This window comes from Salvelinus namaycush, chromosome 12 (genome assembly GCF_016432855.1).
Source record: "Salvelinus namaycush isolate Seneca chromosome 12, SaNama_1.0, whole genome shotgun sequence".
Taxonomy (NCBI): domain Eukaryota; kingdom Metazoa; phylum Chordata; class Actinopteri; order Salmoniformes; family Salmonidae; genus Salvelinus; species Salvelinus namaycush.
Window position 1 is genome coordinate 35,977,252 of NC_052318.1, and position 23,171 is coordinate 36,000,422.

The window sequence follows — 23,171 nt, forward strand, 5'->3', positions numbered from 1 at the left end:
TGGAGGGCTGTGCGGCCCCACAAAGAAATGCCACCCCACACCATGACTGACCCACCGCCAAACCGGTCATGCTGGAGGATGTTGCAGGCAGCAGAACGTTCTCCACGGCGTCTCCAGACTCTGTCACGTCTGTCACATGTGCTCATGTGCTCAGTGTGAACCTGCTTTCATCTGTGAAGAGCACAGGGCGCCAGTGGCGAATTTGCCAATATTGGTGTTCTCTGGCAAATGCCAACGTCCTGCACGGTGTTGGGCTGTAAGCACAACCCCCACCTGTGGACGTCGGGCCCTCATACCACCCTCATGGAGTCTGTTTCTGACCGTTTGAGCAGACACATGCACATTTGTGGCCTGCTGGAGGTCATTTTGCAGGGCTCTGGCAGTGCGCCTCCTTGCACAAAGGCGGAGGTAGCGGTCCTGCTGCTGGGTTGTTGCCCTCCTACGGCCTCCTCCACGTCTCCTGATGTACTGACCTGTCTCCTGGTAGCGCCTCCATGCTCTGGACACTACGCTGACAGACACAGCAAACCTTTTTGCCACAGCTCGCATTGATGTGCCATCCTGGATGAGCTGCACTACCTGAGCCACTTGTGTGGGTTGTAGACTCCGTCTCATGCTACCACTAGAGTGAGAGCACCGCCAGCATTCAAAAGTGACCAAAACATCAGCCAGGAAGCATAGGAACTGAGAAGTGGTCTGTGGTCACCACCTGCAGAACCATTCCTTTTTTGGGGGTGTCTTACTAATTGCCTATAATTTCCACCTTTTGTCTATTCCATTTGCACAACAGCATGTGAAATGTATTGTCAATCAGTGTTGCTTCCTAAGTGGACAGTTTGATTTCACAGAAGTGTGATTGACTTGGAGTTACATTGTGTTGTTTAAGTGTTCCCTTTATTTTTTTGAGCAGTGTATATAGCTATGGACCCACCCCAGATTTTGCCACTGGGGGGCGTGACAGCCACTTTAACTTCTTTGGGCTTAAATCCCAAATCGATTTGACAACATCCGGTGAAATGGCAGAGCTCCAAATTCTAAAAAAATTACTATAAATATTAAACTTTCATGAAATCACACATGCAATACACCAAATTAAAGCTACACTTGTTGTTAATCCAGCCAACGTGTCCGATTTCAAAAAGGCTTTACGGCGAAAGCACACCATGCGATTATGTTAGGACAGTGCCTAGCCACAAAAAAAACATACAGCCATTTTCCAGCCAAGGAGAGGGCTCACAAAAGTCAGAAATAGCAATTAAATTAATCACTAACCTTTGATGATCTTCATCTGGAGGCACTCCCAGGACTCCATGTTACACAATAAATGTTCATTTTGTTCAATAAAGTCTCTCTATGTCCAAAAACCTCAGTTTAAATTGGCGCGTTATGTTCAGTAATGCATTGTCTCAAATAACATTCGATGAAAATGCAGAGAGCCACATCAAATGACAGAAATACTCATCATAAACATTGATGAAAGATACAAGTTTTTCACATTGGATTAAAGATAAACTTCTCCTTAATGCAACCGCTGTGTCAGATTTCAAAAAAAAAAATCTTAATACAGCGCTCAGCCACAAAAACAAGCCATACAGATACCCGCCAAGTTGTGGAGTCAACAAAAGTCAGAAATAGCGTTATAAATATTCACTTACCTTTGATGATCTTCATCGGAATGCACTCCCAGGAATCCCAGTTCCACAATAAATGTTCGTTTTGTTCGATAAAGTTAATCTTTATGTCCAAAGTCCAGACGAAAAGTCAAAAAAGTTCCATTACAGTTCGTAGAAACATCTCAAACGATGTATATAATCAATCTTTAGGATGTTTTTTATCATAAATCTTCAATAATATTCCAACCGGACAATTCCGTTGTCATTAGAAAGGAAAGGGAACGGAACTCGCACTCACGGCCATGCGCGATAAACAACTAAAGGCTTTCAGCTGAGCCACTTACTGTGAGTGGTCTTATTCTCTCCCCTTTCACAATAGAAGCCTGAAACAACTTTCTAAAGACTGTTGACATCTAGTGGAAGCCTTAGGAAGTGCAATCTGACCCCATTTACACTGGATATTGGATAGGCAAAGACTTGAAAAACTACAAACCTCAGATTTCCCACTTCCTGGTTGGATTTTTCTCAGGTTTTCACCTGCCATATGAGTTCTGTTATACTCACAGACATCATTCAAACAGTTTTAGAAACTTCAGAGTGTGTTCTATCCAAATCTACTAATAATATGCATATATTAGCTTCTGGGCCTGAGTAACAGGCAGTTTACTCGGGGCACCTCATTCATCCAAGCTACTCAATACTGCCCCCCATTCCCAAAGAAGATACTCAAACATTTAAATACATATTTAGCTTCCAGTCTTTAACCAAGTTGAGATTCTCATCTTTCAGATGCAATTGGAACTGAGTTGATAGCCCATAGTGTTCCAAAGGTAAAGCTAAAAGTCTGATGGCACCGGTGCCTATATTGCCTAAATCAGCCAAATCGGTGGCCATTTTAGGTTTTACCAGTATGTCAGATTAGCTCAATAATCAATTTCTCAGCCTCTGAGTATCACAGAAACACAATACTTTGAATTAATTAATAACTGTCAAATGTTCATAAGACGTGGCTATGGGTGAAATTGATTTAAAAAATGTCTGTTCAAAACATGAACGTCTGTTTTGAAACATAAAATATGACTATAAATGTGTCAACATTTTAAAAAATCTATCCTTATTTTGGGGCATTTAAACCATTTACTTGTGTTACAAGAGATTAATAGAAGAAAAAGTGTTACTATTTGACAGAAATCACTTTTTGCCGTCATTTCCAATTTGGGGTCAAAAATGACCCCTGTTGGTGCTTTTAGTGGTCAAAATATGTTGATGCTTTTAGGGTTAATGCAATTCAATAATGTATTTCACAATTCGGTACATCTGAGTAATTCAAAATGGTTACTGTTTATATAACTGAGAATGTGTGTGGAGTATACATGTGTACAGTATGAGAGACAACCTAGAGGGCCAGGGGCATTGAGGCAATGTTGAGTCAGAGGACATAACCTAATTTCCCCCCTCGCTACTGCCTGAACTCCCTGTTCCAAAATGACACACATTTCTCTGAAAGAAAGTAGGCAAAAAATAGCAAAAATCAACCTTCGGTTGTTTCTGTAATCAGACAGGCGAGCTCTAATCGGCCATCAGGCAGAAGCAGAGGCCCAGATGAAAGCCGCTTGCGATTGCAATTTAATTCCCTTCCATCAGATCAACTTGTACATCCAATGAAGTCACTTGTGGGGGCAGCCGAGTGCAAAGCTGGGCTTATGGGCAGGGCAGCTCTGCCAACCAATAGGGACACAGACTAAGAGCTCCCCACACTCAACTTCAGTTAATATCTTGAAAACAAACCACCAACCCTCTATTAAAAATAAGAAAACATTGATTTGTTTTGTGTCATTTACTGTGATAATGTAATGGGTTGTTTACTTAATCTGACATGATAAAATAAAATAATTCTGTCTGATGCGTTCCATTCTTTTTTTCTTTCCCTGTCATTCATCCCTCTAAAACTAGGTCAGTGCCCTCTATACTGAAAATGGAGGTCATTACTAGGGATACAGAGGGCTTCGAGAGATTTCCCTGTCTGTAGATCTGACAACATTGACTGTACTGATCGTATTACACTATCTGAATTTATAACCAACTTCTAAAAAATAAAATCTCAATTACTTGATTTTATACCTTTAGTTTGGGATATGACTTTCAGAAAGACATTCTAAATGTAACCTTCTCTTATCTACAATGTCTTCAGAAAGTATTCATACCCCTTGACTTATTTCACATTTTGTTGTGTTACAGCCTGAATTCAAAATATATTAACCTCTAAAACGGGGAATTGTTTTAAGATAATCATACCATGGATCATTAAGCTATTGGCTTTTGAATGTTAGGACCCCTTTAGGTATCAATTACTGTTTTAGAAAAATGATTTGATAAAATATTGAATTTGGCCTTTACTACTAAAGCCCATAGAAACACATTGAATAACACGTTCATAAATGGCAAAAAAGACAGTTAAAAAAGAAATAATAAGGAATAAGGTTATTAAATGTCAAGTCCTAAATCTAGGAGATATAAAAAAGCTCAGGAAATAGTTTTCTTTTTTTGGACATATTTAACCCCTTATTTTTGATGGCACAAAACTACCTCCATACTTCCATTTGTTTGTATGGGTTACTTTCAGACGAGTCCTGGGACGTAGATCAAAACGGAAAACACCATGTTCGTGAGAGTCTCTCCTTTCCATAATAGTTTGTAGGCCGAGTTGTTCGGACACTACAGACGTTTCCGTGAGAAGACCAATTTTCAGGAGCTTGGCCACCTTCCACCGCAGATGCGGAAGGCCGACATAGGCAGATGTGGTGGATTGAGATACAGCCCATGATATTTCTAGCTTAAATTGACGGATTGTGATGTAGATCTTTTTATGATGTTACTTAGATTAACGCACGGGTAGACTCTTAAGGATTTTTATTTTATTTTTAAATCTCACCCATCTACACACACTACCCCATAATGACAGAGTGAAAACATATTTTTAGAAATTTTAGCTAATTTATTGAAATTAAATACAGTAATATCTCATTTACAAAAGTATTCACATCCTTGAGTCAATACATGTTAGAATCACCTTTGGCAGCGATCACAGCTGTGAGTCTTTCTGAGTACGTCTTTAAGAGCTTTGCACACCTGGATTTCACAATATTTGCCAATTTTTTTATTCTTCAAGCTCTGTCAAATGGGTTGTTGATCATTGCTAGACAACCATTTTCAAGTGTTGCCATAGATTTTAAAGCAGATTTAAGTCAAAACTGTAACTCGGCCACTCAGGAACATTCACTGTCTTCTTGGTAAGCAACTCAATCGTAGATTTGACCTTGTGTTTTAGTTTATTGTCCTGCTGAAAGGTGAATTAATCTCCCAGTGTCTGGTGGAAAGCAGACTGATCCAGGTTTTCTTGTAGGATTTTGCCTGTGCTTGGCTCTATTCCGTAAATTTTTTATCCCCAGTCCTTAACGATTACAAGCATACCCATAACATGATGCAAACACCACTATGCTTGAAAATATGGAGAGTGATACTCAGTAATGTATTGTATTCAATTTGCCTCAAACATACAGTAACACTTTGTATTCCGGACAAAAAAATGAAATGCTTGCCACATTTCTTTGCAGTATTAGTTTAGTGCCTTGTTGCAAACAGGATGCATGTTTTGGAATATTTTTATTCTGTACAGGCTTCCTTATTTTCACTCTGTTAATTCGGTTAATATTGAGGAGTAACTACAATGTTATTGATCCATCCTACAGTTTTCTCCAATCACAGCCATTAAACTCTGTAACTGTTTTAAAGTCACCATTGGTCTCATGGTGAAATCCCTGAGCAGTTTCCTTCATCTCCGGTAATTGAGTTAGGAAGGACGCCTGATGTGACCACCATTTGACTCAAGCAGTGTGACACATCTCCTCGCATAGAGTTGATCAGGCTGTTGATTGTGGCCTGTGCAATGTTGTCCACTCCTCTTCAATGGCTGTACAAAGTAGAAATGCTCAATAACAGGGATGCAAACAAATTTGTGCACAACATTTGAGAGAAATATGCTTTTTGTGCATATGGAACATTTCTGGAATCGTTTATTTCAGCTCATGAAACATGGTACCAACACTCTACATGTTGCATTTCTATTTTTGTTCTGTATAAATCACTGCAACCCTTAACCAAGCTGCAGTCAGTTTCAGAATGGATGGCTAGCAATAAGCTAGTCCTAAATATATAAAAAAAACAAAAAGCATTGTATTTGGGGCAAATCACTTGATAAACTCTAAACCTCGTCTAAATCTTGTGGCAATTGACCAAGTTGAGGAGACTAAACTGCTTAGTGTAACACTAGATTGTAAACTAACATGGTCAAAACATATTGATTAAATCAAATCAGATTGTATTTGTCACGCGCTGAATACAACAGTTGTAGACTTTACCATGAACTGCTTACTGATGAGCCCTGTCCCAACAATGTAGAGTTAAGAAAAATGTGATGAATAAAAAAAGGAAATAGTAAAACAATAAAATAACAATAACAAAGCTATATACAAGGAGTCAATGTGCAGGGGTATGAGGTAGTTAAGGTAATTGAGGTAATATGTTCATATAGGTAGGGGTAAAAGTGTCTAGGCAATCAGGATAGATAATAAACAGAGTAGCAGCAGCATACATGAAGTGTGTGAAAACATGTCTGTGTAAGTGTGTGTGTGTGGCGTCAATATGCATGTGTGTGTGTGTTTTGTGTATGTGAGCATATGTAATGTGTGTGTTTGTTTGTTTGTATGTGTATGTGTGTTGGAGTGTCAGTGTAGTATGTGTGAGTGTGTGGGTAGAGTCCAGTGAGTGTGGGGCTTCCCGAGTGGTGCAGTGGTGTAAGGCCGGGTAGCCTTTGGATTAACTGTTCAGAAGTCTCATGTCTTTGGGGTAGAAGCTGTTCAAGAGCCTTTTGGTCTCAAACTTGGTGCTCCGGCACTGCTTGCCATGCGGTAGCTGGGAGAACAGTCTATGACCCTGGGTCTTTAAAAATATGTATGGTCTCCCTCTGACACCGCCTGGTATAGAGGTCCTGGATGGCAGGGAGCTCGACCCCAGTTATCTACATGGCCGTACGCACTACCCTATGTAGCAACTTACGGTCGGAAGCCAAGCAGTTGCCACACCAAGCGGTGATGCGGCCACACACACGGGGTAACCCAGACACATCACAGAGGCTATAAAGCTGAAGCATCCGTTTAGAATGTTTTCTCACAACCAAATATGATAATGAGAGGAAGTCCAGTCGCGGGTAGTGGGAGAGGATGGAACTAGTTTTCTAATTCTGCTAATTTTCTCATCGATGAAACATCTGATCTCAATACATTTTTCTGTTCCCCAAACTAGAATCTGTTATGAACACAGTGCACAACACAACTGTGAAAAGGTTCTGAGGACGTCACAAAATGCCTTCATCAGTGCTCATCAAAAAATAATGGCGCAGTACTGGGCTTGAACTCATCAGGCTCAGTCAGTGCTCACTGCTTAGACCACTGCACCACAGCAGTTCACAATTGTTATGCAAGCAGGGAGAGTAGGTAATGATACTTAATGGAAACAGCGCATTGTTTTTAATTTAAAGCCTGGCCCTGTATATAGTATGCTTACCTACTTTCTCGTGTTCTTATTTATTTATTATGTTTTTTTTTGTATTACGTTGTTATTAAGTACTGCATTGTTGGGTTCAGAGCTTGGAAAAAAAGAATTTCACTATACTTGTGCACATTACATTAAAACTTGAACTTGAAACACACCCACACATTGTAATATTGTAGTATTATACTGTTGTAATATTGTACATTTTGTATTATACATTTGTAACGGTGGAGCAGTGTGAATTAATATAGTGCACAATTACTGGGGTGGTGTTTTGTTTTGTTGTGATGTGTTTGTTTGTTGTGATGTGTTGTTTTGTTGTGAGGTATTGGTTTGTTGTGAGGTATTGGTTTGTTGTGATGTGTTGGTTTGTTGTGATGTGTTGTTTTGTTGGTTTGTTGTGATGTGTTTTGTTGGTATGTGTTGGTTTGTTGTAATGTGTCGTTTTGTTTTGTTGGTATGTGTTGGTTTGTTGTGATGTGTTGGTTTGTTGGGATGTGTTTTTTTGTGATGTGTTGTTTTGTTCCTGTTTGGACCCCAGGAAGAGTGGTGGCTGCCCAGCTTCTCTTTTGATGATTTTTGCAATTGCTGGTGATTTTGGGATTAATCTGGGATGTTGTTCTGTATGTTTTTGTTTTACAGTATTTTGTGTTGTACCTGGCCTACAGAGGGCTGAATAGGTGTAGACTGGTCCCTCTGATTGGCTGGCCTGAGAAAAGCAGCTGATTAGGCCCACAGAAGTACTGTAAAGGTCATGTTTTATCCAATCAGGGTCGGAAAGGATTTGTCAATTATCATTTCCAGCAAAATGTTAACAATGGCAGTGAAAAATAGACTTGCAGAATGACAGAATTAAACATAGTTGTCAGGTGAGTTTGAAAGATGACTTTTGCAATAGCTGATCTCTGAAGGAATTCCTTCTTTCCTTCGCCAGTAGAGCTGACTCTGTGATATTCTGGTCTCCAGGCCCTGAAGCGTCCTCATTGTTATTGCGCCAGATGAGGGATTGTGAGGGAAGCCTGCTTGAGCTCATTAATCTTAATTAAAGTTGCAGTGGATCACACAAGTCTCTTACTCAGACAGATCTGGAACAAGCCTCAGACTTCCCAGGTAGACTTCAGATACACAAGTGTTCATCACACACCTATTTACTTTAATCCACAGTGACCGTGTTGCTGTACATATGCATTTACGTGACTGGATAACATTGCAACACAATGTTTTCCTTTTAGTGTCAGACTGTATATGGATATGAAAAAAATATACATTACTCAAATGTACAACCATGCCCATCATAACATTTCTATGAAGTTGCATTTAACATACTGTAATATTAAAAGTGTGGGTGGCTCAGGAGACCTGATTAGCAAAATATTTCTTAAAATAATAATCAAACTAGGGGCTGTGTAAGTACAAAATATCTTATAGAAACAGGTTGGAGACGAGTGTTGATTGCAATGTTTTCACATTCATCCATCATTGAATCCATTACCGGATTCCATTTTCTACACAGAGGTCAGCCTGTAAGCCCATACGTCTGAGGGATGTTGATAGTCATAAATCAATAGGTGTTTTTTTCCTGAGGTTTTGTAAAACATGTAGGGCACTGTGACTGGCCATAATGAAATTCCCTCTTTCAAAGTGGGCTCACTCTGATCAACACACAATGTTTTGTTATAGCTTCTGTCTTTTCAGAAAATAGTCAAGTCAACTTGCAATAGGTAACATATATCAGTAAATCAGTCATGTTTATATTTAGTGTCTATTTATAAATATATATAATCTGTATTTATTTATTTACCCTATTACACTAATGAAAAATACACTTGCATAACCTTGTCGTGTCAATATCATTAAGATAACATGACACTTGTCATAACAAGGCAATGTGATTTAATGACAAGTAGGCATAGCAATACTGTCATGATGCATGGAATGGTAACACTTTTTTATTACATTTTTTAAGCTCAGCATCCAAGTTCAGGACAGATACCATGACTGAGGAATGGTCACCTGTGAGTGGAAGATTAGGAGTGTTGTGGCATAGCAGTCCACTCCACATACAAGAACTTCCCTTGTTAATAACCCCTGCGCCATGTGTTTTATTCAGTCTTCTTGACAATTTCTCTAATTAGTCTGAGGAAAATAACAGAGAAATTAGGTGTGACCTGTAATTGCTTTCAGATTTGGCCCAATACTCTTTCACCACTTCTAATAGTAATGAGGCCTTGGGTTGTGACTTCCACAATGACACAGTGTTTACGTAACAGGACTAGCAAAACCAATTTACCTGAAATGTAACATAACTGCAACCAGCTGCATCTTTAAATGGGCCATATCAAGACCACCATACCAGTGCATTAGTTTAATCCTGACAACTGATGATGAATTAAAAGTTACAAAATATGGAATCTGTTTATGATTGTGTTTGTGTGCCATGGTAAATTAAGTACTTATAGAACTATATCATAACACAAAACACACAGCAGAATAATCGTTTAACTCGCTTTGATCAAAGAGAGCTTGACCCAAAGTATTTTAGGCATCCTCAATTAGAGAGTCTTGCAGTGTAATTATTTTAGGGATACTTTTTAGTTTATGGAATGCATCATCTACAATGCAGCCTTAGTGATCCGATCATTCATTGGTGCATTCAGGTAATGTCATCTGAAAAAGGATGTTGGAACCATTTGGGACAGCATTTGTTATTTCCTTTTCTCATTGCATCTGGCAGTACCTATGGTGCTGTCTAACCCTGCACCTCTCTCCCAGTGGAACAGACATTGAACTCTGTGCTGTAGTGTTTGTAATTAAAGATGCAGTGGAGCATCCTGGTGGGCATATCAAAGTGTAAGCTGCACTTGCACTTGACTGGTCCCTGCCTGTTGTTGCTTTTGGCTGGATGATACAAGGCACATTTTGGTGCATACTAAATTTAGTCTCTCATTTGCATTAGGTATTGAACAATCTCTGCCATTTTTTATCCTTGTGATTCTTGTGTCTCCTGAGATGTGTGTAGGGAACTAATTCTAATGTCTACTTCTAATGTCTACTATAGCAAATTAAGCAAGATACATGTTAAATATACCAATTAATGCAAAGTAAAGCTATATGTTACCTAAAGCTCCTTCAAGAAAAACAATACACAGTTGATGACTGCACTTAACATACCAACCCAAGACATACAGCCCTAAACGCTAGCTACAGTACTTACTTCATCTCAATCAATATATTATAGATGATATGCAATACATGCAATATGAACAGATTATTTATAATGTATATGTCTTTACAACAATCCTAAGCATTACTGAGTCCACTACATTTGTTGAGAGCTTTTAACTCAACATATAAATCACTCAGTTCCTGTATGACACTCAACTCACTTTTATTGTCACACAAATGTGTCACACTAAAAGACAGCAGCAGAAACATTGAGCTCATGTTATTATACTAAAGAAAATCATGTAAAACCAGAGGGGTAAAGTAACTCATTACAAATACTCTCATTATTGTAATTTTGTACATTTTCGGAGTACTTTTTTGTAATGTTACTTCAGCTTGAGTAAAATTGTATTAAAGTAACAGTCCTTCTAGTTGAGTAGGATATTTCAGCACTGGTGAGTGAGTGAAAGAGGGAGTTTTCGAGGTGAGTTAGAGTGAGTGAGGGAGTGAGGGAAAGAGGGAGTGAGTGAGGGAAAGAGTGTGAATGGGTGAGTGAATGAGCTGGTCAGCTTGTCCCATGGACAAGTAAAAAGTAACAGAAGGGTGAATGAGGGATTGAATGGGTGGAAGAATTAGACATGCTTATTTCTGGAGTCTTAAGTATATTGAAGTCTGGCAACTTTATTGTTTATGCAAATAAAATTGTTAATGTTCCAATGTTAATAGTATATTTTTGACAAATCTGTCTTTTTTTTTAACATACAGATGTGCCTTGATGCAACTCATAAAATAAATGAACTTAGTTCCTACTGTACATTCATTACTTATCTTCCTTCTCCTTTTTAATGCATGGAAAAAATTATGTGTCACACCATTTCATTAAAGTACTTCTACTTGTGTAGGATATTTCAGTGGTCTTTCCACTCTTGTGTAAAACATCATCAGCTGGCATCTATTTCAGCAGTGCGTGTGTTACTCTACACTCTAAATGCTTGTGTCCATCAATAAGGTTTATAACCTGTTGGCAGAGAGATGTTGACAGTGGATTGAATTAAATCTTAATTTGGTGTAAATCCATATTGTCACTCTTATATTATTGGGATTCATGTTGTGTGTGGCGAGGCATGTGTTTATGGAGGCTTAATTTCCTCTGTCTGAAGGTGTAGGATATATTTTCCATTTCTCCTCCAGCATTACTCAAGATCAATAACCACATTTTCTTACAGAAAATATGACAAATGTGTTTCCAAATGTCCATATACATTTAGGTAAAATACTATTGATCCATAATGTCACGTTGCATAAGGATGGGAGACAGGCGCAGGAATACATAATAGGGTTTTTTAATTCTTGACCCAAAACAAAAGAGCGAGGTGTAACCTCTAATATAGTTAACGTAGACCTCCGGAGCTGGTGAACGGAATGAGAGCAGCAGTACCGGGGGAATCCGTGACACATAAGCCTGTCTGTCACAAAACAATACAAAAGAGACATTCACTAAAATTGTATGCAGCCCTGGGTCGTGATCAGCTGATTAACATTATTGACTCCATTGGGGGTACGTACTGTAGCTACTGTTCGCTGACGACACGACAGTAGTAGGCCTACAGGGAGGAGATAGGCACTCTGATGGTGTGGTGCCGGGTAAACAACCTCTCCCTCAACGTCAGAAAAACAAAGGAGCTGATTGTGGACTTCAGGAGGAACTAAGCTGGGACCGCCCTCATAAACGGGGCCGCCGAGGAGTTGACATGGTCAAACCACACAGACACCGTGGTGAAGAAGGCATGACAGTGACTCTTTAACCTCTGGAGGCTGAAGAAATTTGGCCTGTCCCCGAGGGCCCTCACAGTGTTCTAGAGGAGCACCATCGAGAGCATACTGTTGGGCCGCATCACAGTCTGGTACGGCATCTCCACCGCCGCTAGCACAACAGAGGGTGGTCGGCTCAGCTTAACTCACCATTGGGTGCACACTGCCTGCCCTCCAGGACACCTACAACACAAAGTGTCACAGGAAGGCCAAGAAGATTATCAAGATGGCGTATCGATCCAAGATGGCGTAGCAACAAGACGTGTTTGTTTTTGTCCCATTATTGTCCCGTGTAAATATTCAGCTTTTTTCATTTTTTCTGTATACATTTCAATCTCTTTTTCTATTTTTAAATTAAATATACCTTCCTGCAACCCGCCTCACCCAACGTGGTACGAATCAGCTATTTTTTTTAGACCTTATAACCGGAACCTCCATCAGAAGCCAGCAGGCGAATTACCTACTAGCCATTTAATCATTGTTAGCCACTGCTAGCAGTCTGTACCTTTAGCACAGACACCAGCTGCTTTAGCCCGGATAATATCCGCCAGTCTGCACAGCGTGATATCAGCCCGGTGTATATTAGATTGCTTTTTTCCCCCACTACATCACCGGATTCCTGCCGCAAGCTCTGGACCATTATACCGGATCATCACAGCTAGCTAGCTACTACCGAGTGGCTATCGCCCTTGTCCAGAAGCAAGCACCAGTTAGCCTCAAGCTATGCCCATTCCCCTGGCTAGCAAAGAAAGTACACCAACTACAACACCTCACGACTGGTCTGCTGACGTATTTCAGCCGATATGCTCTCAACCAGCCTCTGCGTCGTTGATGTCGGTGAGAACCCAGCTACTATCCCCGGCCTGCTAGCTCTCTGAGCGCCGTGTCTCCCGCTCGCCTAGCGTAGCGACGACTGCCGAGATGCTCCCTGTTTCGTCCATTGCTGCTTATTGGACCCTATGATCACTCGGATACACAGCTGATGCCTACTGGACTGTTCATTAACACGGTACTTCATCTTGTTTATCTGTCAGCCGCAGCCTCGAACTCAGGCCCTGTGTGTAGCTAACTGACCCTTTCTGCCCATTCATCACCATTTACCTGTTGTTGTTGTCTTAGCTGTTTACCCGTTTTTGTCTTAGCCCTCCCAATAAACACCTGTGATTGCTTTATGCATCCCTCTAATGTCAATATGCCTTGTATACTGTTGTTTAGGGTAGCTCTCATTGTTTTGTTTTACTGCGGAGCCCCTAGTCCCGATCTACATGCCTCGGTTAGCTACCTTGCCACACCCCCCACATATGTGGAGACCGCACCTAGCTTCCAGAGATGCAGCCTCTCTCATCATCACCCAATGCCTAGGTTTACCTCCACTGTACTCGCACCCTACCATGCCCTTGTCTGTGCATTATACCCTGAATCTATCCTACCACGCCCAGAAGTCTGCTCCTTTTACACTCTGTTCCGAACGCACTAGACGACCAGTTCTTATAGCCTTTAGCCGTACCCTTACGCTACTCCTCCTCTATTCCTCTGGGGATGTAGAGGTAAACCCAGGCCCTGTGTGTCCCCAGGCTCTCTCATTTGTTGACTTCTGTAACCGGAAAAGCCTTGGGTTCATGCATGTTAACATAAGAAGCCTCCTCCCTAAGTTTGCTTTATTCACTGATTTAGCACACTCCGCCAACCCTGAAATTTCCATCCCTATTTACAACATTTTCCATCAAGATAGAACTGCTAAAGGGGGCGGGGTTGCAATCTACTGTAGAGATAGCCTGCAGAGTTCTGTCCTACTATCCAGGTCTATGCCCAAACAGTTCGAGCTACTACTTTTAAAAATCCATCTCTCCAGAAACAAGTCTCTCACTGTTGCCGCTTGTTACAGACCTCCCTCAGCTTCCAGCTGTGCCCTGGACACCACATGTGAATTGATTGCCCCACATCTATCTTCAGAGTTCGTACTGTTAGGTGACATAAACTGGGATATGCTTAACACCCCGGCCGTCCTACAATCAAAGCTAGATGCCCTCAATCTCACACAAATTATCAAGGAACCTACCAGGTTCAACCCCAAATCCATAAACATGGGCACCCTCATAGATATCATCCTGACAACTTGCCCTCTAAATACACCTCTGCTGTTTTCAACCAGGATCTCAGTGATCACTGCCTCATTGCCTGCGTCCGTTATGGGTCCGCGGTCAAACAACCACCCCTCATCACTTGCAAATGCTCCCTAAAACACTTCTGCGAGCAGGCCTTTCTAATCGACTTGGAAGGATATTGACCTCATCCCGTCAGCATAGGATATCTGTTTTTCTTCAAAAGTGCCTTCCTCACCATCTTAAATAAGTATACCCTTTAAAAAAATTCAGAACTACGACCAGATATAACCCTTGGTTCATTCCAGACTTGACTGCCCTTGACCAGCACAAAAACCTCCTGTGGCGCATTGCACTGGCTTCGAATAGTCCCCGCGATATGTAACTTTTCAGGGAAGTCAGGAACCAATATACACAGTCAGTTAGGAAAGCAAAGGCTAGCTTTTCAAATAGAAATTTGCATCCTGCAGCACCAATTCCAAAAGGTTTTGGGACACTCAAGTCCATGGAGAATAAAAGCACCTCCTCTCAGCTACCCACTGCACTGAAGCTAGGAAACACTGTCACCACCAATAAATCCACGATAATCGGTCATTTCAATAAGCATTTCTCTACGGCTGGCCACGCTTTCCACCTGGCTACCCAAACCCCGGCCAACAGCTCTGCACCCCCCGCAGCAACTGGCCCAAACCCCCCCAGCTTCTCCTTCACCCAAATTCAGACAGCTGATGTCCTGAAAGAGCGGCAGAATCTGGATTCCTACAAATCAGCTGGGCTTGACAATCTGGACCCTCTCTTCCTAAAATTATCCGCCGTCATTGTTGCAACCCCTATTACTAGTCTGTTCAACCTCTCTTTCGTATCGTCTGAGATTCCTAAAGATTGGAAAGCGGCCGTGGTCATCCCCCTCTTCAAAGGGGGAGACACTCTAGACCCAAACTGTTACAGACCTATATCCATCCTGCCATGCCTTTCTAAAGTCCTCGAAAGCCAAGTGAACAAACAGATCACCGACCATCTCGAATCCCACCGTACCTTCTCCGCTATGAAATCCGGTTTCCGAGCTGGTCACGGGTGCACCCCAGGCACGCTCAAGGTCCTAAACGATATCATAACCACCATCGATAAAAAACAGTACTGTGCAGCCGTCTTCATCGACCTGGCCAAGGCTTTCGACTCTGTCAATCACCACATTCTTATAAGCAGACTCAACAGCCTTGGTTTCTCTAATGACTGCCTCGCCTGGTTCACCAACTACTTCTCAGATAGAGTTCAGTGTGTCAAATTGGAGGGCCTATTGTCCGGAACTCTGGCAGTCTCTATGGGGGTGCCACAGGGTTCAATTCTCGGGCCGACTCTTTTCTCGGTATATATCAATGATGTCGCTCTTGCTGCGGGTGATTCTTTGATCCACCTCTACATCTGGCCCTTCTTTGGACACTGTGTTAACAAACCTCCAAACGAGCATCGATTTTCTATGGGGTTGAGATCTGGAGACTGGCTAGGCCACTCCAGGACCTTGAAATGCTTCTTACGAAGCCACTCCTTCATTGCCCGGGCGGTGTGTTTGGGATCATTGTCATGCTGAAAGACCCAGCCACGTTTCATCTTCAATGCCCTTGCTGATGGTAGGCTTTGTTACTTTGGTCCCAGCTCTCTGCAGGTCATTCACTAGGTCCCCCCGTGTGGTTCTGGGATTTTTGCTCACCGTTCTTGTGATCATTTTGACCCCACGGGGTGAGATCTTGCGTGGAGCCCCAGATCGAGGGAGATTATCAGTGGTCTTGTATGTCTTCCATTTCCTAATAATTGCTCCCACAGTTGATTTCTTCAAACCAAGCTGCTTACCTATTGCAGATTCAGTCTTCCCAGCCTGGTGCAGGTCTAGAATTTTGTTTCTGGTGTCCTTTGACAGCTCTTTGGTCTTGGCCATAGTGGAGTTTGGAGTGTGACTGTTTGAGGTTGTGGACAGGTGTCTTTTATACTGATAACAAGTTCAAACAGGTGCCATTAATACAGGTAACGAGTGGAGGACAGAGGGGCCTCTTAAAGAAGAAGTTACAGGTCTGTGAGAGCCAGAAATCTTGCTTGTTTGTAGGTGACCAAATACTTATTTTCCACCATAATTTGCAAATAAATTCATTAAAAATCCTACAATGTGATTTTCTGAATTTTTTCCCCTCATTTTGTCTGTCATAGTTGAAGTGTACCTATGATGAAAATTACAGGCCTCTTTCATCTTTTTAAGTGGGAGAACTTGCACAATTGGTGGCTGACTAAATACTTTTTTGCCCCACTGTAAATATGAACTTTATCGAACAAAACATATATGTATTGTGTAACATGAAGTCCTATGAGTGTCATCTGATGAAGATCATCAAAGGTTAGTGACTAATTTTATCTCTTTCTGCTTTTTGTGACTCCTGTCTTTGGCTGGAAAAATGGCTGTGTTTTTCTGTGATTTTGCGGTGGCCTAACATAATCGTTTGTGGTGATTTCGCTTTAAAGCCTTTTTGAAATTGGACACTGTGGTGGGATTAATAAGAAGTGTATCTTTAAAGTGGTGTGAAATACTTGTATGCTTGAGGAATTTTAATTATGATATTTCTGTTGTTTGAATTTGGCGCCCTGCACTTTCACTGGCTGTTGTCATATCGATCCCGTTAACGAGATTGCAGCCATAAGTAGTTTAAGCATCTCCAATCCTATTTCGCAACAAAGCCTCCTTCACTCATGCTGCTAAACATACCCTCATAAAACTGACTATCCTACCGATCCTTGACTTCGGCGATATCATTTACAAAATAGCCTCCAACACTCTTCTCAGCAAATTAGATGTAGTCTATCACAGTGCCATCCGTTTTGTCACCAAAGCCCCATATACTACCCACTATTGCAACCTCCAGGTCATCTATAACTCTTTGCTAGGTAAAACCCTGCCTTATCTCAGCTGACTGGTCACCATAGCAACACTCACCCGTAGCATGCGCTCCAGCAGGTATATTTCACTGGTCATCCCCAAAGCCAACACCTCCTTTGGCCACCATTCCTTCCAGTTCTCTGCTGCCAATGACTGGAACGAATTGCAAAAATCACTGAAGTTGGAGACTTCACATTGTATATAGACTTATTTTTCTACTGTATTATTGACTGTATGTTTTGTTTATTCCATGTGTAACTCTGTGTTGTTGTTTGTGTCGAATTGCTATGCTTTATCTTGGCCAGGTCGCAGTTGCAAATGAGAACTTGTTCTCAACTAGCCTACCTGGTTAAATAAAGGTGAAAAAAACAAACGTATATCTTCCTCACTAACTTCAAGCATCAGCTGTCAGAGCAGCTTACCGATCGCTGCAGCTGTACACAGCCCATATGTAAATAGCCCATCCAACCTACTACCTACCTCATCCCCATATTTGTTTTTTGTTTTTTCTGTTCTTTTGCACATCAGTATTTCTACTTATCTATCACTCTAGTGTTAATTGCTAAATTGTAATTACTTCGCCACTACGGCCTATGTATTGCCTTACCTCCTTACTTAATTTGCACACACTGTATACAGATTTTCTATTGTGTTATTGACTGTACGTTTGTTTATCCCATGTGTAACTCCGTGTTGTTGTTTTTGTCGCACCACTTTGCTTTATCTTGGCCAGGTCGCAGTTGTAAATGAGAACTTGTTCTCAACTGGCCTACCTGGTTAAATAAAGGTGAAATTAAAATTCAAAAATTCAAAAAGGGATCTAGCCACCCGATCCACTGCCTGTTCTCCCCACTTCCATCACTCAGACGCGGGCAGTACAAGAGCATCATGGCTAAAACTAACAGACTGGCCAATAGTTTCTACCCCCAGACAATCAGGCCACCAATAGTCAGCTACCTGCCCCCCTCCCCCTTGCTCCCTCAATGGACATTTTAAAGAGTCAGGGTAAAGCAATACCTGCTTCAAGTTACCTTTTTGCCTTTCAAAGAAACACTTAAAAATGCAGCTAAAAATGAGGCAGTCAGGAGTCTCCCACAGGATGTCTGTATCAAGTGGAGCAATTTTGTTGCTTTATGCACTGGTCACAGCTCACTGACCCTGCTATTGCTATACTTCACTGGACTTGGACAAAATGAATGACTAGGTGGTGTGTTAAAAGATAAATCCCTTGTTCTCGGACTCAGACTGTAGGGTCCCTGCTCAATGTGATGTGAAAGTAGATGGTATCCACTTGCAGTACCAGTTGATGGTGAATTTCACCTTTTTTAGCAATAATGTGCACTGGCACCTTATCGTATTTGTTGTATTGTTTTGATTAGTTTGGCTCCTGTGCCTGGCATTTATGAGTGTGTGTGCATAACTTTAACCCATGCTCATGCAATTTGCAAAGTTATTATAATATCCCATCCCCAGGAAGACAATGACATAATAATTCAACAAAACAAATTATGCAAACACTTCAAACCTTCACATCTACTTACTCTTTAAATCTTTTATGTTTATTTATTCATACCATCTGATTAGAATTTATTAGACCCATCCCCCTTCACTTCTGAGATGCTGTCAAGACTTTGACATAAATGGTTTAGTCTGTGAGCTAATTGGGCACCTGACCAGTGATATTCAGCAGCACTGTCTGGGCAGTTCAGATGTCAACACCCCCGTCTTGAGGTAACAATTTAAATAGCACACTGCAACATTTCTACCTAATGATAGCAGGTACCTCTCCATTACATCAACAAGTAGGATAATTAGCACTATTAAGGCTGTCATTTGTTTCCAGAATAGACTGCAATTATTTGATTGGCTGGCCTGTAGGCCGTTTTAGATACCAACGGTCAGATATAATAGAACAACCCTAGTTAGATTTAAATTAAAGAATAGAAGCAAACATATTCTAACATCATATATAAACACATATGCTGGACAAGCAGAGGTCTTTGAAGTTCATTTCTAAATGTGGTGTTTTTTAAAAAGGACTGGACAAACAGATCAGTCATCATTGCATAATTGCAACACATCTCACTTTGAACATTATCAAACATGGCAAAATCATCCACAGTCAGAGAAAAAAGGTCAGACTTTGTCTGGAGCAAAAATCTTTGACTTGCTCTTTAAAGTCATTGGTAAAAAAAAATTGGATGAAATGAAACAAATGGGAAAGGTCATTTTTTTCTCCCCTGGGCCAATTATTTGACATTTCATCAAGTCTGGCCTGTCCAGTGCTCTCTTATTTATATATTTATTTCATCCGAGGGTCAGTTCAGGGGAGGAAGACGGATGTAGAGCGGTGCAGATAGGAGTGATGCCATCAGAGGCTTTTAACCTCTGAGTAAATGGATTCATAGAGGGAGAATGAGTGGGGATCAGGGGAAGTGCTGAACCTGAGTACCCTAACAAGGCCCGCTAAGTATCCCACTGAGGACCACTCGGAATCTGCAAGGAGCAGAAAGAGAAAGGCCTCACACCTGAGACACGATTTGTATCAATCCAGGGTATTAGTGTACATTTGCAATCCCACTGGTGCAGACTAAGATTTTCCAGACACCACCTTTTCTTAGAAGTAATTCTCACTCATTTGACAACTAAGCTCTTGCCTGTGAATAAAGTGAAGGACTATTTATTTAATCTACAGCATGTGCATCATATTCTAGACTATTTTAATAGGGGTTTGTATAATATACATTTTCTGTGAACTTCTCTGGATTATAAATTGTGAGATTGCATCACTTTTTGAGATGAACAAGATATGCTTGTGCATTTCATTACAGTAAATGGAGCTTGCTGTATGAATGAGAATGGGAAATCCATCCAGCTTTTTATGAGATTATCACATTAGATAAAAAAGAAAGTAAATAATGCAATAAGGGTTAGATTAAATTGAGCCTTAAAGGGATACTTCGGGACTTTGGCAATGAGGCCATTTATCTACTTCCCCAGATTCAGATGAACTCATGGAAACCATTTGTATGTCTCTGTGTTAAGTATGAAAGAAGTTAGAGGTAGATTCGCTATCCAATGCTAACTAGAGTTAGCATGACTTCCAGCCATTGCGCTAACGCCAGTTAGCAACTACGCTAGCGCTAGTTAGCAACTTCCTTCAAACTGCATGCAGAAACATAAAAATGGTATCCACGAGTACATCTGACTCTGGGGAAGTAGCTAAAGGGCCTCATTGCCAAAATCCCAAAGTATCCCTTTAATCTCTCCTTTTCTAATAACTGGCACAATGATGAACAATGAACTGGTCCAATATCCTCCCCTCACCTCTAATAATACCTCACAGCAGTACAGTTGCTTACTTTGGACAAACATAGGAGCATGAAATAGCTGGACAAAATGTAATCATGACATGGATTGGATATGTACGGTAGGGCACTCTTTGTATCATAATGGCATACATGGAAAGATACTTCCACAACTAAGTGTGAAAGAATGCTGGGAGAAGGATAGAGCTCAGGCAGCCAGGGGCGAACCCTAAAAACTGCTTATGTCATTGTATTGGGTTTCCATTGTAGGGGGGATGGTGGTTGGCCAGTGGCAGCATTCTTGTTCGCTCTGTCTCTCAGTCAGTGTTCACGGTCTGGTAGGACTGCTGACAGAGCAGAGCCATGCCAGCGAGCCAGCGGCGCCTCCACGGCGGCTAGGGCATCGAATGACAACAGCTCTTTAGCCCATTCAGCCCAATGTACCCAGGAATGAAGCCTCAATGGATCAATTCACCCATGTACTGTTGCAGAACAGGACCAACAGGGTGCATGGACACTGACTCTGACAGACACGTCAGAATCCGACTCAACACACTGGATGTATTCAGAAGAATACACCAGGGAATCTGGGATGTATTCACAAGAATAAGTATTCAAAGAGGTGCATTTGGGAAAGGCGGTATTACAGTGCATATCCCTGTGGGGTAGTACAGACATGAAGAATGTCATCAATGAGAGGCCCATGCCCCACTTCTAAATCTAGACATTAATTTGTCTAATTTCTGATGAATTCAGTTTTTCATTTCTGAATTGAAGAATTGTTTGTTTTCACAATGTTGTATCTGTGGATACATGCAGCATGTTCCATATTCATAATATGTACTAAAACCAATTTTAAATTGTTTAAACCCATCGCTATTAATAACAGCATTCCATTGGCCTACATTTCAATGGGAAACAGTCTAATTGTCAGCTGGCACAACATACTTAGAATGGCTTCCTAATGAATATGCTGAGAGCTAAATCAATTATTTAATCAGGCAACCCATCCTGAAATCTGTTCAGCCATGCTAAAATACATTAATAATGAATTAGATATGCACTCACCTAACATAGCCAAGTGAAGCATAGTTTATGGGAATGCAACAGGTCAGGAATGACATGATTTGTGATACTGGACTTTTCCCTCTGTTAGGCTTCTAGGCCTATGAAATACCTGAGGCATACAGAGACACACACGTGCATGTTTACATACACATATGGGCACTCACATTTATATAATGAATGTGTTTGTCAGGGAATGCAGTAATTAGCAGATAACAAGATGAGTAATTGTTCCCAAGGTACTGTACAACTCCTCCACAGATCCAAAGGACAATCAGACTGGTTATCTTTGAGAAGATAGAAAAATAAATGTTGGTAGCATAGAGGCTGTACTAATAAAAATGCCACAAGAAATTATTGATTATATTAATAGCTATATATTAATAGCATCTATTTCCTGTGTTTGAGGGATGCAAAATCCACTTGTCACTTAAATCTCGCTGGATTGATTGCTTTCATTTTACTCTTGTGACCTTTTCATACTCTTGTTTGTGCCTGTCATTTTTTACCGTTAATGTTACGACTGTGGGAATGTTTGTAATAACCTGTCAAACACACCCAGGTAATGTCTGAAATAGGCTCAATGGAAAACATTGGCTTTCTGTTGAATCTATGAGAATGTTAAAGCTTTGTCGGGGATTTAACGCAACATCTTGACACTTAAATTACAAGAAAGAGAAGAAAGAGAACCTTATTTTGATGTGTATTTATTTTTTGTGGAATTTAAAAAAGTTGTAATTTGATGCGCTGAAATGAAAACAACTTCCAAAAATGAACACTCAGATTATAGTGATATTATGTTTGATCTCGCAAACAATGTAAAGTATGCTTAGATGGGTGTAATCTAGAGCCAAGCTTGTTGATTTTTAAGATGTTATTGACACACGTGGAATTATGTAACAGAATGTGACAACAGTAGTGAGGCAGTCTAGAAAGCGCAGGTGAGTGCAGGGTAGACAGAGCAAGTGTTTGATGGTTGTCCCCACCCTTTACGTTAATTGATTAATATATCCAAATACAGCCAGTGTATTCATGCAAATTAGGCACACATAATTGTATTTATTTTGAACACAAAATATATATAAAAAAATACCTGATACAATAAAATGTATATACAGTATATGAGTGCATATTATTTTATTTGAATACCTCAATTCCCACTAAAATCCTTGAACTGTCATTGCCAATAAAATGTTTAATGTGCTGTAATTCAGTCAATTTTGGATGAATTATAAACATTTATTAAAATGCATTGATTATAATTGTTTTTAAAACCTTTTACCAATTGTTATGACCATTGTGAGATTATACCCAAAATGTATTGTTTAGAGGTGTAAGAAATGTAACAGATCTGTGTTCATATTTATGTTTCATGTATGCTTATTAAAAGCCTCCTAATCCTAACTACCCATTCAGATGGTCAGATAGCGAACAGTCTTCTGAATGAACGCGTAAAGATTCAAATCAATGCCACCCCTATACAATTCAACCTTTCCCATCTGTTCTGCATCATCTGATAAATATCATCAGAGAAATAGAGCACTGTCCTAATTTATTCTGGTCCGACCTGCCACTT